The sequence below is a fragment of the Rana temporaria genome, chromosome 1, assembly GCF_905171775.1.
Source record: "Rana temporaria chromosome 1, aRanTem1.1, whole genome shotgun sequence".
NCBI lineage: Eukaryota > Metazoa > Chordata > Amphibia > Anura > Ranidae > Rana > Rana temporaria.
The window spans coordinates 204,647,836-204,660,680 of NC_053489.1; the positions used below are offsets into that span (position 1 = coordinate 204,647,836).

A 12,845-nucleotide genomic window follows, 5' to 3' on the forward strand; every position below is an offset into this window, starting at 1 on the left:
TAAAATATGATCCGTACTTACCGTTTACGAGATGCATCTTCTCCGCCGCTTCCGGGTATGGGCTGCGGGACTGGGCGTTCCTATTTTGATTGACAGTCTTCTGAGAGGCTTCCGACGGTCGCATCCATCGCGTCACGGCTTTCCGAAAGAAGCCGAACGTCGGTGCGCAGTATAGAGCCGCACCGACGTTCGGCTTCTTTCGGCTACTAGTGACGCGATGGATGCGACCGTCGGAAGCCTCTCGGAAGACTGTCAATCAAGAAGGAATGCCCGCTCCCGAAGACCCATACCCGGAAGCGACGGAGGAGATGCATCTCGAAAACGGTAAGTACGGCTCATATTTTAAAACAACTAGCCGATTCCCCTAGACAAAACGAGCATTCATTTCAAGGGGAAAACATAAAAAGAAAACATAATTGGGTGAACTCCCGCTTTAACTTGTAATACTTGTAATACCAACGGCCACCACCAGATGGCGCCAGCTCACATCTGGTGGTAATAACTTGTAATACCAATGGCTCACCACCTGATGGCGCCAGCTCACAAAAACATTTTTTTTTATATTTTTGCCCACCTTCCAGACCAAGTCGCCAGGACACCATTTCTAGTCGCCATGGCGACCCGGCGACCGGGATTTGTCGAGCCCTGGCGTAGTCAGTTCTCTAGCTATGTGGTATCAGTCCCCGTCCCCCGCCCTGACTCTCACCCGGGCTCTCCCATCCATTCGGGAGGCCCGAGCAATGCAGCCGCCATGTCCTCCAGCAGGCCAAAGATCTTGGATCTATTAATCCGTAAGCAGTGTCATGACATCACTTTCTGGATTACTGGCATCTTAAAAGGTGCCAGTTTAAAAAATAAAAAGTATTCAAAAATGCAGATCTTGACATTTTGAATACTTTGAAGTGCAAAGGAGTTGTTTGGGGTCTTCTCGACCTCCAAACTCTCCACAAAGAGTACCTGTCAATGCCTATTACTGTCACAGGGATGTTTACATTCCTTGTGACAGCAATAACAGTGATTGAAAACATAAAAATGAAAAATTATAGTTTAAAAAAAAAAAATGTTTTAATGTACGAAATATTGGTATCGTATCGGCACCAAAAAACTATATTGGTCAATCCCTAGTCCTGACACACTCCCACCTGCACAGCCTCTCACTGCTGTTTCTCCTCCCCAGCTCTTCTACAGCTAAAAACAGAGGGAACGCGATTGCTTATAAAGAAGGGGGGGGGGTTATATATTTAATTTTTTTCTATACACAAATGTTTTGCTTTGCATTTTGATTTTAAACTGAATTTGTACTACAAGGTGATCATTTACAATCACTTTAACTAGGGCTCGACAAATCCCGGGCACCAGGTCGCCATGGCGACTAGAAATAGGGAACTGGCGACTTGGCTTGGAAGGGGGGGGCAAAAAAAAAAAAAAAACATTTTTTTTTTTTTTGAGCTGGGGCCATCTGGTGGTGAGCCGTTGGTATTACAAGTTATTACCACCAGATGTGAGCTGGCGCCATCTGGTGGTGGCCGTTGGTATTACAAGTTAAGCATTACAAGTTAAACAGCAATTCTAATGTTGTTTTTCACTATTTTCACTGCCATCTTCTTCCCTCTAATTAGAACCCCCAAACATATATATTTTTTTTATCCTAACACGTAAGAGAATAAAATGGCAAACGTTGCAATACTTTCTGTCATGCCGTATTTGCGCAGCGGTCTTACAAGCGCACTTTTTTTGTGAAAAAATTTCAATTTTTTTAATTAAAAAATAAGACAATAGTAAAGTTATCCCCATTTTTTTTTTTATATTATGAAAGATAATGTTACGCCGAGTAAATTCATACCCAACATGTCACGCTTCAAAATTGTGTCCGCTCGTGGAATGCCGACAAACTTTTACACTTAAAAATCTTCATAGGCGACGTTTAAAAAAACTCTACAGGTTGCATGTTTTGAGTTACAGAGGAGGTCTAGAATTATTGCTCTTGCTCTACCAATCGCGGCGATACCTCACATGTGTGGTTTGAACACCGTTTACATATGCGGGCACTGCTCACGTATGTGTTCGCCTTCTGCGCGCAAGCTCGTCGGGACGGGGCGCGTTTTCTGGCTCCTAACTTTTTTACCTGGCTCCTAGATTCCAAGCAAATTTGTCAACCCCTGACTTTAACCACTTAAGGACCACCCCACGTACACATACTGCCGCAAAGCGGCCCTTAAGTGTGAAATAGTTTCCTGTTGGAGGCTCTGTGGCGGGCGAGCGCCGACAAAGCCACGCTTCCGCTGTAATTGGACACAACAGGAGCCAATCAGCGGGTCCGTCGGCCTAATTATCAGAGCCCTGACTTCATACCACTAATCGGCTCTCCTCTCACTCTGTCCATGTGAGGCGAGGAGCGCCGATTACTGGTATCTCTGTGTCAACATGACCGGCTGTGACTGGACACAGCCAATCACATAGTTAAAGAGCTACAGGCTCTTTACAGGAGATCGGGGACGCGCTGTGTCCTAGCAACACGGTAACGGCCATGCTAGAGCACCTGTTCTGGGACAACGTAATATGACGGCGTTCCAGAAAGAGCCGCACCAACCCACTGTAATTTGACGGTGGGTGGGCAGCAAGTGGTTAAATAAAAAATGTGATCCGAGTCGGATGATATTTACCAGATACCATCTCTAATACAGGGGCTGACAAATTTGCTTGGAATCTAGGAGCCAGCTAAAAAAGTTAGGAGCCAGAAAACGCGCCCCCGTCCCGACGAGCTTGCGTGCAGAAGCGAACACATACGCGAGCAGCGCCCGCATATGTAAACGGTGTTCAAACCACACATGTGAGGTATCGCCGCGATTGGTAGAGCGAGAGCAATAATTCTAGCCCTAGTCCTCCTCTAACTCAAAACATGCAACCTGTAGATTTTTTTAAACGTCGCCTATAAAGATTTTAAAGGGTAAACGTTTGTCGGCATTCCACGAGCGGACGCAATTTTGAAGCGTGACATGTTGGGTATGAACTTACTCGGCGTAACATTAATCTTTCATAATATTAAAAAAAAAAATGGGGATAACTTTACTGTTGTCTTATTTTTTAATTAAAAAAAGTGTAATTTTTTCCCCAAAAAAGTGCGCTTGTAAGACCGCTGCGCAAATACGGCGTGACAGAAAGTATTGCAACGATCGCCATTTTATTCTCTAGGGTGTTGGAATAAAAAAATATACATAATGTTTGGGGGTTTTAATTAGAGGGAAGGAGATGGCAGTGAAAACAGAAAAAAAAAAAAAAAACACACACATTAGAACTGCCGTTTTACTTGTAATGCCAACGGCCATCACCAGATGGCGCCAGGTCACAGAAGGCAGCTTGGGCCTTCACAAGGCTGCAAAGCCGCGGCCTAAATTACCAGCCGTTGCACGGCGGAGGAGGTGGGGGCGCACGGAGACACAGGACCCTGTGCCTCCGTGCGCCCGCGCAACCGTGGCGGGCCCGCGACGGCCGGTGGGCGCCAGGTCACAATTTCTTGTGGCAATTGCGACCTGGCGCCCGGATTTTTTTTGAGGCCTGATATAAAGTATCTCTTCTGTCTGTTATTCTCAGGAGGGGAAATCAGAGATTTTGCTCCCTAACCATATAGATTTATTATTTATCACTGCATATAGATATTTAAGAATAAATTGCCTTTTTTTTATACTTTACATATTAACTAAATTATACAGCACACTTTTTTTTTTTTAAGGTGATCAAAACAATTGGACAACTAATCGATTATGAAAAAAGTCGATATTTGCAGCCCTACAGTGCAGTGTTCCAGCTGTGGGATGGAAACTTCCTATTCAACTCCTGTAACATAAGCCAGGCTGAGCAGCAGGCTGAGGCTACATACAGTTTATACAGCACAAACAGCCACTGCATCCCTTAGTAAAATAGTCCATGGATCAGCTTGGACCAAATTAACCATTTGAAATTCAATATAAGCTGGAGATCAGCTTTAATCCACAGGAGTTTGGTCATCTTCCACCCAACTGCTAACATATTAAACAGCTTCCAAATTCACCGTCTACAACTTTATCCATGGCCATGGGGTTTAGGAACAAAAACTGAAGTGCGAAGAAAGTCCAGTACTCCATGTCAGATCGAGCTTTCACTGCAAACAGCTGTATAACTGTAGCTTACATTGTGTTGGAGTGAAGGCCCAGACTATGTGCTGATGTTTGCAACAAGCCCTACAGCTGATGAACAAAAATTTGATAAAAAGGAATCTGACACTAGCTAAAGGATCCAGTCTACTATGACAATAAGTTAGGATATACGCGGTTCCAATCTCAGCCAGTTCAGCAAGAACCGGCCAAGATTCGTACCATGTATGGGCAAGCTGAATGATCAATCAACTTGGGTACAACCAGCATGTTGGGTTTTGCCTGCAATTATCGCTAGAGACTGCTAGCAATAATCATATATATATATATATATATATATATATATATATCTCTCTCATCAGCATGCAGCTCTGCACGCTGCTATGAAATCATCTTGCATTCACATGTTAGCACTTTCCCACCCCTTGTCAACAACAACAACACAAAAAAAAAGAAAAAACACTGAGAGCTGGTTCACACAGGGGCGATTTGGGATTCGATTTGAAGTCGCCCCAAGTCACGCGACATTAGAAATTCAATGGAAGTGAATGAGAGCCGCCTTAATGTACACTAGTGAAGTCGCCTTCAGAAAAGGTTCCTATACTACTACAATCCAACTTCTAGGCAACTTGTACCCATTGATCTCCAAGGAAGTCGCAAGAGGAATGAGAGGGCCCTGCTCCTTAGAGCTTACAATCTAGGATGCCTTGAATATAAATAGTGACACAGCTAATTTGAGGAGTTGAGGAGTTAAAGTGGATGTAAACCCACTCTCATCCTTTCTAAACTACTGCCATAGTGCTGATCTATAAGGATATAGATGTATACTTACCCGTCAAATGTCTCCCCTCTGTCTGTTATGAGACCTGAAAAACTGCAGATTCTGTGGGTGGGTCTGTTGTCTGGAGCTCGGTGGGTGGAGTCGTGACGTCAGTAGACTCCCCGCTCACCTCTACACTCCCCTTACACTAAATTCTGCTATGATCACTAACATCCAGTCAAAATCCAGAAAAGTAACCACATGACTTCAGAAAAGGAGTGGGGGTGGGAATTAAAAAAAGAATGCCTGTCTCCAGGCTAGTGCATGAGATATGTAAATAACCTGTCATTCACAGCAAGGGAGCGGAACGGACCAAGGTTTTTCTCTGTAAATCCGTTTTATCCCACTGAACAATAAAAGAGGATTGCTCAGCGCTGGATTAACTCTTTGTGGCAAGACTGGGCACAGATGATAGGAAATCTTGTACCCTACATTGTGATAGCAAAAAAAAAAAAAAAACATTTTGGGTTTACATCCACTTTAAGTTCCACTTCAATGCTGGGAGGTGGGTTGGACTTCCCAATCAAGGGGACACTTTAATTGGCTTTCAAGTGTGTTCACATGCTTGGGAAATCCAAACAAAAAACAATATCCATACGCTCTAATCCACCTCTTCACATGGGGAGACTATAATGATGCATAGATAGCGTGAAAGACAAAATTTGCAACCCGTGACAAGCAATATTAGAGAAATTATAGTCTCTACCAAATATATTACTATACCATCAACGTGGGAAAAGTGATAATAAATGATCGGGAAGAGCACAAGTAACCCCAGGCAGTAGAGACACAAACAGGAGGCAAACCAATGCAGAAAAGATGCGCAAATCAGGGGTTTCTGAATACGAAAAAAAACATAAAAAGAAGCCCAAGTGTAGTGAATATTAAAACAATGACATTTTATTATAAAAACATTCTGTATAGTAAAGCACTCATAAATGAGAGCTTGACAAAGCCTACAGCAGCATCTGGGGGTTGATTTACTAAAAATGGAGTGCGCAAAACCTGGTGCAGCTCTGCATGGTAGCCAAGCAACTTCGGATTTCAGCTTGTTCAATGAACTCCTTGACGCTGGCTGTAGGCAAATATGCGGCCACTCTGCCTTAACGCAGAGTGGCCTCATGTATGCGGACCTGTTAAAACCACTTACCATGCCGAGTGTGCGCTCCCAGTGCGGTAGCCGGCGGCCAATCACAGCCGTCACATAACCCAAATGTCCATCTCCCGACTTTTAGAACTCTAAAGCCTTGTACACACTGTTCGATTGTAGGAATTGTTAACTGTTAGTACGCTCCTTTTTGACAATTGTTGTCCAACTTTCAGCCAACCAATGTTGGATAACAGGCTAGTAAATTTTCGGCGGACAGGGGTTTGACGTCTGATTTTCATATGATCAATACACAAATCCGTCACACAAAAGTCAAAAGTACAAACGCGTGCTCAGAATCAATGCTCACCAAACACAACCAGCAGAAGGGGCCCAAGTGTGGCGCTCAAGAGCAGAAATTCCCCGTAGTACGTCACAACGTTCATGTTTGTTGCATGACAACTGTGTATCGTTTTATGCAAGACAAGATCCTGGCACACGCGCTTTAGGCTGGGATTACATATGTGAGAAATGGATGCGGATTTCATCGCATCCAATTCGCATGAAATGCAAGTGTGACCGGCTCTAGAATTCCAAAGGGGTCCTGTGCATTTTTGGGTCCGGTTCAGGTGCGAATTCAGGCAAAAATTTGGACCTGAATCGCACCTGAACAGGTTAACAGGAACGCACTGGACCCTAGGCTGGCTCAAGTGGTTAAAGCGGAGCTTTACCCAAAGGGGGAAGTTCCGCTTTAAGCATTCCTCCACCCCTTTCCCTTCAATATTTGGTAGTCATTTATTATTTTTGGCGGGGGAGCGGGTACCTGGTTTTGACACATAGGTGATCCGAGTGGAAGTTCTCCTCTTCGCCCCCCCACCCCTGCAGTCTTCTAGACTGCTGGACCATTCAGCAGGTGCAGGTTGACTCAAAGCCACAAGCTGTCACAGCCGGGGTGCCCACAGTTGAATTGCCGGATCAGGGGAGAAGAGAATGTTCGATTGACCACATTACTGGATCCTGGGACAGGTAAGTGCGTTTATTAAAAGTCAGCAGTCACACTATTTGTAGCTGCTGACTTTTAACAAACACAAAAACTGGAGCTCTGCTTTGAGACTTGACAAAAAAACACAACAATGGAAGCATGGTTGAAAATGAATGGTTTCTAAGCAGAGCTGCACCAGATTTTCGCACTGTCCAGTTTTAGTAAATCAACCCCTCTGTGTAAGTCCTCTCAGTCACTATCAGCCTGGCCAGAGAGCTGTGAGATCCTCGGGTCCAAAGGGAGACTCAGACACCTCTAGGAAAGCCACAGCGCTGTCAGACAAAGTCCCGCCCTCTGAAATGATGTCACACCAGTCTAGTACTATGTAGGGATGCGTTTCTGGGAAAAACTTCCCATCTCCATCCTGCAACAAAACAGCAGTGCTCAGCCTTTTAGAGACTTTTTTACTCTATGAACAAATACAAAGCTTTCTGATTGGCTGGGGCAGAGACATAGGCAGATGATGTCACAAGTTCATAGAGGATAAAGCCCCCTATGAAAGGAGGAGCGATGCTCAGCCTGACTCGAATTTGTACCAGGAATGGGACAAGAATTTTCCATCTCAGGCCTGCTTCACACTGATGCGGTGCAGGAAATGCAGCGATTTCTGCGCATTTCAATTTGTTGTATAGCAATTGCACCGAGTTCATGCGATCTGCTGTGGGTATCAATTAAAATCCCAAAAGCAGATCACAAAACGCAGTGGGATTGCATGAGTGTAAATACCAATGCGATCCGATTCCAGTGCGAACGAAAAAAAACATGCTGCACCTTTCTCATGCAGATGCAGTGTGAATTGAAGCCATTCAACACGAATGGCTCAAATCGCACTTCAGTTTCGCATGCGATTCCTATGCAAATCACATTTGGTTCTGCAGTGTGTACCTAGGCTGGAACACGGCATTGTATGCTGTATATAGGTGAAGTTACATACAGCTTATATGGCGCACACATCTATTAGTGAAGGCAATAGTCAGTTTGAACCAAACTATTTGACCTTCACTAAAACATGGAAGAGATCAATAACCATTACATGGCCAGCAACAGGTTAAAGCGTTATTTAACCCCGCCCCCCCAAAAAAACAGATCCTATTCCCTTAAACTTAAAGCGGTGGTTCACCCTAAAAACTACTTTTTCTTATTCCACTGCCCCCCCACATTACAATCCGATTAAGGCTCTTATTTTTTTCATGCTGTACATACCTTAGTACAGCATATTCACCCGTGCATCCGGGTTGCGAGTCCCGCGGGAGTGGGCGTTACTCACATGTGTGTGATTGACATTTTGCCCAAAAACGAGCTCCCCCCCCGTCACGTAAGCCGCGTCACGATTGGCGAAAGGAGCCGAACGGCGATGCGCAGTATAGCGCCGACTCGCCGTTCGGCTCCTTTCGCCAACCGTGACGCGGCTTACGCGACGGGGGGGAGCTCGTTTTTGGGCAAAACGTCAATCACCAGCATGTGAGGAACGCCCACTCCCGCGGGACTCGCATCCCGGATGCACGGGTGAATATGCTGTACTAAGGTATGTACAGCATGAAATAATAAGAGCCTTAATCGGATTGTAATGTGGGGGGGGCAGTGGAATAAGAAAAAGTAGTTTTTAGGGGGAACCACCCCTTTAAAGCATGTTATACAGCACAGTGCTTGTGCTATGTAATTTGGCCCCCTGTATACCCGGCTATACCCTCCCCTCTGCAAACTGACCACAATAATCATGGCTGCCGAGCCCTGACACCGTGGTCAGTTTGTGCGATTCTATCATTCGCAGCTCTCCGGTGTCTCCTCCTCCCTGCTCGTACCAACGCCCCCCCCTCATGTCCGCTATTAATTGTCTTATCCCCTCTGTACCATAACAGGTGTCCCTGTGCCATGTAAGAACTCTGCCCATATTTGAACCTACAGGAAGAGCCCAAGAAACTTTTTTTTTACCCCGTGGCCACACTGAACCACATGGTGCCGCAGCGCCACACAGTTTTGCGCACACAAAATTGCGCCACATTTTCCTATTTGCGATTCCAGTGTCGTGTGTCTGTTATAAAGCAGTGCATTTTGCGTGTAGGTCAGGAACGTGTGCGATGACACACGGGATCCTTGTGGAAAAGAAAAATACGGTATGTAAAGAATAAAGTCTGCCATTATCTAGAAGCATCCGTTTGTAGATTCCATTAGGAAATATTTCTAGCTCTCTTGCAATGGAGACAAACCTACATGGTACTGCTCTGGCCACAAGATACACTTCTCACAAGTCTCAGTGACAACCCTTGGCAGGCTATCTACCTGATATCTGCTCCACCACCTCAATTCACAGTCTAAGGACACCTACTATCCCCCAACCTCACCCCTTCTCCTTACCCAGGAGTCATACCTACCACCACATACATTACTATGTCCGCGGGCACTGCAGAGCAATATGCAGGCTCCAACCCCCCCCCCCCCCCATTTCTTGTCTGCTATGGTTTATCCCGAAGAGCAGGTAGGCTTGTTTTGGTACACTGCACATACTGGCCCGTACCAAACAAGAAACATGGGGGGGATGGGGGTCAGGATATTACACTCCACTCTCCTGGCGCTCTGGACTCAGTGATGGGTTGCCGGGTGAGCCGTTACAGCTCTCACCTGCCAGAAACAGGGCCGGCCCTACATCTCAGGCCCACACTCACCGGCATCCTCACCCCGCTACCCGTCCGTGCTGCAAGAACGAGGTGTACATGAGTAGGTGCAGTACTGCTACCTACCTTAGTGTCGGCCATTAGGTGGAAGCAGATTACACGGTAATACTCCGCATTTTCGCCTGCAAATCTCGGTGGTCCGCTGTTTTTCCTCCCTCCTACTTGCCGCAAACGCCGTACGTACTATACCCGGAGAAACGTCACGCCGCCGGACTCTACCAAGATGGCTCCCGTAGGCTTCATCGGTGCCGCGGGATAACGCCGCCTGTGGCCTCTCTGGTAACTGCATGTCACGTGGGTTCCCCATCGCTCCTCCATGTGCTGGATATCGGCAAAGGGCAGCATCCGCTCCGGGGACGTTATTGTCATTTACATGTCTGTTCGCACTTTTCTCTTTTTTTTTTACTAGAAAATTATTTAGAACCCTAACAATATATATTCCTGAAAGTAAGCCACTTGAAATAGTGGTAGGTGAAAATTTCTGTATCACGCGATGTTTGGACAGCGATTTATCAAACACAAATTTTACAGGAAAAAATACACGCAAACACATTATAAAAGCCAATTGTTTGGTAATATATAAAAGATCTTAACGGTTCGATCTATTTTTAGAGGCTGGGCTCAACTGTTCAATCTATTTTTAGATTCCAGATCTATTTTTAGATCCTGGGCTCAACTGTTCAGTCTATTTTTAGATCCCAGATCTATTTTTCGATCCTGGGCTCAACTGTTCAATTTATTTTTAGATCCCAGATCTATTTTTCGATCCTGGGCTCAACTGTTCAATCTATTTTTTAGATCCTGAGCTTAATTCTATTTTTAGATCCTGGGCTCAACTGTTCAATCTATTTTTAGATCCTGGGCTCAACTGTTCGATCTATTTTTAGATCCCGGGCTCAACTGTTTAATCTATTTTTAGATTCCAGATCTATTTTTAGATCCTGGGCTCAACTGCTCAATCTATTTTTAGATCCTGGGCTCAACTGTTCAATCTATTTTTAGATTCTTGGCTCAACTGTTCAATCTATTTTTAGATCCCAGATCTATTTTTAGATTCTGGGCTCAACCGTTCAATCTATTTTTAGATCCTGGGCTCAACTGTTCAATCTATTTTTAGATTCCAGATCCATTTTAAGATCCTGGGCTCAGCTGTTAAATCTATTTTTAGATCCTGGGCTCAACTGTTCAATCTATTTTTAGATCCTGGGCTCAACTGTTTAATCTATTTTTAGATTCCAGATCTATTTTTAGATCCTGGGCTCAACCGTTCAATCTATTTTTAGATCCCAGATCTATTTTTAGATCCTGGGCTCAACTGTTCAATCTATTTTTAGATTCCAGATCTATTTTAAGATCCTGGGCTCAGCTGTTAAATTTACTTTTAGATCCTGGGCTCAACTGTTCAATCTATTTTTAGATCCCAGATCTATTTTTAGATCCTGGGCTCAACTGTTCAATCTATTTTTAAAATTCCAGATCTATTTTAAGATCCTGGGCTCAGCTGTTAAATTTATTTTTAGATCCTGGGCTCAACTGTTCAATCTATTTTTAGATCCTGGGCTCAGCTGTTCAATCTATATATAGATCCTGGGCTCAACTGTTCAATCTATTTTTAGATTCCAGATCTATTTTTAGATCCTGGGCTCAGCTGTTCAATCTATTTGTAGATCTTAGATCTATTTTTAGATCCTGGGATCAACTGTTCAATCTATTTTTAGATCCTGGGCTCAGCTGTTCAATCTATGGTTATATCCCAGATCTATTTTAGATCCTGGGCTCAGCTATTCAATCTATTTTTAGATCCTGGGATCAAATGTTCAATCTATTTTTAGATCCTGGGCTCAACTGTTCAATCTATTTTTAGATCCTGGGCTCAGCTGTTCAATCTATTTTTAGATCCCAGATCTATTTTTAGATCCTGGGCTCAACTGTTCAATCTATTTTTTAGATTCTGGACTCAACTGTTCAACCTATTTTTGGATCATGGATTTATTTTTAGATCCTGGTCTCAACTGTTCTATCTATTATTAGATCCTGGACCCATTGTTAGATCCTGGTCTCAACTGTTTGATTTATTTTTAGATCCTAGATCTGTTTTTAGATCCTGGTCTCAACTGTTTGATCTATTTTTAGTGCAGTGGGCTCCCTTGAGGTATACCTGCCCTATCTTTTATTATATACAGTATGTGTTCAAACTCAGGAGATTTAGAATTATAGCGTTAGGACTGCAGTACACTGGGGTGCCCGGATGTGGCCTCTGCAGCTTATGCATATAATTGCAAATGTGTGCCAACTAGACCCCTTGGGCCAAATCTTCAAAGGAGATACGCAGGCGGAACTGCTGTTCAGCCTGCGTATCCCTGTGGCTATCTTTGGAAACGATCCTCAGAAGGATTTTTCCAAAGATAGTCAGAAGATCCGACATCTGTAATAGACTTACACTGTCGGATCTTAGGATGCAGTACCGCATCCGCCGCTGGGGGCATTTCGAGTCGAAATGCCGGCTAGCGTATACAAATGAGTACTTAAGCAGATCCACAAAGCTTTTAAGCTTTGTGTTTTCTGCGTAAGTTACGATTTGCTTGCGCAAAATTAGGGCTGGTTTTACAATGTGTAAAGTTAGTACACCATGTAAAACCAGACCTTTTTTTCGATCGTCGCGTTTTTTTTTTAATTTTGATTTTTTTTTTCGGCGCGTAACTTTTTTTTTACCCGTCGCAACTTTATTGTCCCGTCGCAATCCACAAAGCCCGACGTAAATTACGTTTGCGCGCTGCCCGTCGGGAAAAATGACGTCACACGCATGCGCAGTACGTCCAGCACGGGAGCGCGCCTCATTTGAATAGGAATCGCCCCCTCGAGCAGACGACCGCCTTGCGACGGAGGCACTTAGGTTACACGGCGTGTAATTTCTAGGTAAGTGCTTTGTGGATCGGGCACTTAGGTAGAAATTTAACGCCTGTGTAACTTAACTGCTGAAAGTTAAGTTAGGCAGGTTTTTTGAGAATTTGGCCCCTTGTTTTTAATTGTTAGACAGGGTCAATTCGGTTTGTTGCAGGCTGGCTGGTAAGTGAGCTGGGAATGTTAATTTGTT

At 44.4% G+C, this 12,845-nt stretch overlaps 1 protein-coding gene across 1 annotated transcript in view; it reads right to left on the reverse strand.

Annotated features, from left to right (window-relative positions):
* The window catches only part of DGCR8 (DGCR8 microprocessor complex subunit), a 44,985-nt gene extending 35,006 nt beyond the window's left edge, over window positions 1–9,979 (reverse strand). Inside the window, exon 1 of the mRNA XM_040347862.1 lies at window positions 9,818–9,979. The gene's annotated coding sequence lies outside the window, so the exon portion shown is untranslated. The remainder of the gene's footprint in view (window positions 1–9,817) is intronic.
* Window positions 9,980–12,845: the final 2,866 nt, after the last annotated feature.